The sequence below is a fragment of the Hylobates moloch genome, unplaced genomic scaffold (assembly GCF_009828535.3).
Source record: "Hylobates moloch isolate HMO894 unplaced genomic scaffold, HMol_V3 SCAFFOLD_2, whole genome shotgun sequence".
In the NCBI taxonomy this organism is placed as follows: Eukaryota; Metazoa; Chordata; class Mammalia; order Primates; family Hylobatidae; genus Hylobates; species Hylobates moloch.
The window spans coordinates 30,186,056-30,190,722 of record NW_026652277.1 but is presented as its reverse complement, the minus strand read 5'-3'; the positions used below and the strand labels follow the sequence as shown (position 1 = coordinate 30,190,722).

The following is a 4,667-nucleotide window of genomic DNA, read 5'->3' as shown; positions in this document are numbered from 1 at the left end:
GATGCAGGGATGGTTTAACATATGCAAGTCAATAAATGTGATACACCACACAAACAGAATTAAAAACAAAGATCACATGATCATCTCAAGAGACATAGGAAAAGCATTTGACAAAATCCAGCATCCTTTTATGATTAAAACCCTCAGCAAAATTGGCACAGAAGAGACACACCTTAAGGTAATAAAAGCCACCTGTGACAAACCCACAGCCAACATTATACTGAATGCGGAAAAGTTTAAAACATACCCCCTGAAAACTGGAACAAGACAAGGGTGCCCACTTTCACCTATTCTAGCTAACATAGCACCGTAAGTCCTAGCCAGAGCAATCAGACAAGAGAAAGAAATAAAGGGCATCCAATCAGTAAAGAGGAAGTCAAACTGTCACTGTTTGCTGATGATATGATCGTATACCTAGAAAGCCCTAAAGACATATCTGAAAAGCTCCTAGAACTAGTAAATGAATTCAGCAAAGTTTCAGGGTACAAAATTAATGTACACAAATCAGTAGCTCTGCTATACATCAACAGTGACCAAGCTGAGAATCAAATCAAGAACTCAAACCCTTTCACAATAGTTGCAAAAATAAAATAAAATACTTTGGAATATACCTAACCAAGAATGTGAAAGACCTCTACAAGCAAAGCTACAAAATACTCCTGAAAGAAACCATAGATGACACAAACAAATGGAAACACATCCCATGCTCATAAATGGGTAGAATCAATATTGTGAAAAATAATCATACTGCCAAAAGCAATCTAGAGATTCAATGCAATTCCCATAAAAATACCACCATCAGCTGGGCACGGTGGCTCATGCCTGTAATCCCAGCACTTTGGGAGGCTGAGGCGGGTGGATCACCTGAGGTCAGGAGTTCGAGACCAGCCTGGCCAACATAGTGAAACTCCGTCTCTACTAAAAATACAAAAAATTAGCTGGACGTGGTGGTGGGCGCCTGTAATCCCAGCTACTAGGGAGGCTGAGGCAGGAGAATCTCTTAAACCCAGGAGGCAGAGGTTGCAGTGAGCTGAGATTGTGCCATTGCACTCCAGCCTGGACAACGAGAACAAAACTCCATCTCAAAAAAAAAAAAAAAAAAAAAAAAACCACCATCATTCTTCACAGAGTTAGAGAAAACAATCCTCAAATTCATATGGAACCAAAAAAGAGCCCACATAGCCAAAGCAAGACTAAGCAAAAAGAACAAACCTGGAGGCATCACATTACCTGACTTCAAACTATATTCTAAGGCCATAGTCACCAAAACAGCATGGTACTGATATAAAAATAGGCACATAGACCAATGGAACAGAATACAAAACCCAGAAATAAAGCCACTTACAGTCAACTGATTTTCAGCAAAGCAAACAAAAACATAAAATGGGGAAAGGACACCCTATTCAACAGATGGTCCTGGGATAATTGGCAAGCCCCACTTAGAAGACTAAATCTGGATCCTCACCTGTCACCGTATACAAAAATCAACCCAAGATGGATCAAAGTCTTAAATCTAAGACCTGAAACCATAAAGATTCTAGAAGATAACACCAGAGAAGCCCTTCTACACATTGGCTTAGGCAAAGACTTCATGATCAAGAACCCAAAAGCAAATGCAACAAAAACAAAGATAAATAGATGGAACTTAATTAAAGTAAAAAGCTTCTGCACAGCAAAAGAAATAATCAGCAGAGTTAACATCACCCACAGAGTGGGAGAAAATCCTCATCTATCCGTCTGACAAAGAACTAATATCCAGAATCTACAAAGAACTCAAACAAATCAGCAAGAAAAAATGAACAATCCCATCAAAAAGTGGGCTAAGGACATGAATAGACAATTCTCAAAAGATAATATACGAATGGCCAACAAGCATATGGAAAATGCTCAGCATCACTAATTATCAGAAAAGTTCAAGTCAAAACCACAATGTGATACCACCTCACTCCTGCAAGAATGGCCATAATCAAAAAATAATAGATGTTGGCATGGATGCGGTGAAAAGGGAAGACTTACACTGTTGATTAGAATGTAAACTGGTACAACCACTGTGGAAAACAGTGTGGAGATTCCCTAAAGAACTAAAAGTAGATCTACCATTTGATCCAGCAATCCCACTACTAGATATTTACCCAGAGGAAAATAAGTCGTTATACAAAAAAGATACTTGCACACACATGTTTATAACAGTGCAATTTGCAATTGCAAAAATGTGGAACCAGCCCAAATGCCCATCAATCAATGAGTGGATAAAGAAAATTTAATATATGAATTCTGGCTAGGAGGTTTCTCATTCTGCTCAAATTGTTACAAAGTTCAGCTAGAGAAGACCTTCCTGTGAAGTTTTACCCCCTGCTCCTCTGACCACCCTCCTGATGGATGCCTATGGTGCCAGGCAGGAATGGGCTACTTGGGGATCCAGCAAGCTCCCAGTGCCTTTCTGCTACTTCCTCTACCTCTGTATTTCACTCAGCTCAGCTCTCTAACTTGACTCAGCTCCAGCTTTTCTTAGTGCCTGAAACATCTAAAAGTGAAAATCCAGAAGAAGACAGAGAGAAACTGAGCTCTTGACAATGCATTCACTAAAGAAAGCGACGTTTGAAGATGTAGCTATTGACTTCGCCCAGAAGAGTGGAGCTTTCTCTTGATGGACACATCCAAGAGAAAGCTGTACAGAGATGTGATGCTGGAAAACATCAGTCACCTGGTGTCCCTCGGGCATCAGATAAGCAAATCCTATATAATTTTGTAGCTGAGGAACAAAGAAAAGAGCAATGGAGGGAAGGAAGAGAATTTCTTCAAGGCCAGAGTCCAGACAGGGAAACTGCCCTTAAGAAAAAACACATGATATCCAAGCATCCTATCATCAGAAAGATGCATCCACCAGTTTGACAATGGAGAAGTCTCTCATTCCAGATGATCCCTTTGAACATAATGATTTGGGAGAAGATTGCAGATTGCACTCAGTTCCACAATGACTCAATGTTTGTTAACTCACAGTGGAAAGAAACTCTACATCAGCAAACGGTGTGGAAAATCCTTTAGTAATCAGTTGTCCCCTAAACAACATAAATTCATACTAAAGGTAAATCATATCAATGTAGTCTATGTGAAGAGGCTTATACTAATTGCTTTCACCTTAGGCAGCACAAGTTGAGTCACACTGGAGAGAGACCATATGCATGTCATCTATGTGCAAAAGCCTTCACTCAGTGTTCTCACCTTAGAAGACATGAGAAAACTCACATGGGAGAGAGACCACATAAGTGTCATCAGTGTGGGAAAGCCTATATTCAATCCTTAAACCTTCAAAGACATTAGAGAACTCACCTTGGAAAGAGATGTTATGAATGTGATAAAGGTGGGAAAGCCTTTAGTCAAAGCTCTGGCTTTAGAGAGCACAAAAGAATTCACACTGAAGAGAAACTACATGCATGTCTTCTATGTGGGAAAGCTTTCAGTCTATCTTCTGACCTTAGATGACATGAGAGAACACGCACTGGAGAAAAGCCATTTAAATGCCATTTATGTGCGAAAGACTTTAGTCAATGTACTAATCTTAAATAGCATGAGAAAATTCACCCTGGAGAGAAAATTATAAACGTCTTCAGAACATATTCTGACTTTAGATGACATGGTGTTAGGAATGATGAATGTAAGGAATGTGGAAGAGACTTCAGCTATAGTTGTAACATCTAAACATGCCAAAGGACTCAAATCTTGAGGAAATACTGTAATCAACATGGAGTATACTTCAGTTACCTTTATTCTTCAGTCCACATCAATGAATGGAAGAGAAATTGTATGACATGTATGTAGCAAAGACTTGTTAGTGATCTGATCATAAATGACATGAGAGAGCTGAAACTGTCAAAATAATAAACTAAAAGTCTTAAGCAACAGCTTCGACTTAAAACATGTGGGACTTTCAGGTAGAGAATCTCTAGCTCTATATGTATATATGTAATCTCTATATAGAGAATCTCTAGCTCTATATGTATATATGTAATCTCTATATAGAGAATCTCTAGCTCTATATGTATATATGTTATATATATATGTATATAACATATATACATACATAATGTCGTCTTTTTTCCAATGATATATGTATATACGTTATGTATATGTAATGTATATACATATATATATCATTGGAAAAAAGAAAATGTGTATATATATGTTATATATAACGTATATATATTACAATATTTGTAAGTATTATTTTATAATTATTTTATAAGTATTATTTTGCATTATTTCAATATTTGTAAGTATTTATCTTTTGGAAAAGTTTAATAAAATTTCTTATAAAATTCTGCATTCAATTTATTCCCAGGTCACTTTGCTATTATACATTTACATGCCACATTTTTACGAATAGACATTTTCTCAAATTTCTGAATTATTTTGCTAAACTATGTGTTAAGAGTTTTTTCTAGAGGTCCACCTTCTTGACTCACTTTTCTGATGAGAAATCTATCAGTTTCTCTACAGTGATTTTCAGGTTTGATAGATCCTCAATGTGAGAAACTTAATGTCAACTAAGAAATGAATTACCACTGAAGATTTTTCTGTTTTCAAGATGCTGACTGTGTTTTGTCCAGTGTGAAATCTGACATGTGCCACAAGTGTTGCTCTCTGAAGAAAGGATTTCTCATGATTTT

At 37.2% G+C, this 4,667-nt stretch overlaps 1 pseudogene; it reads left to right on the top strand.

Moving 5' to 3' along the window:
- The first annotated feature begins 2,379 nt into the window (after nt 1–2,379).
- On the top strand, nt 2,380–3,752 carry LOC116483530 (zinc finger protein 705A-like; annotated as a pseudogene).
- The last annotated feature ends 915 nt before the right edge of the window (nt 3,753–4,667 follow it).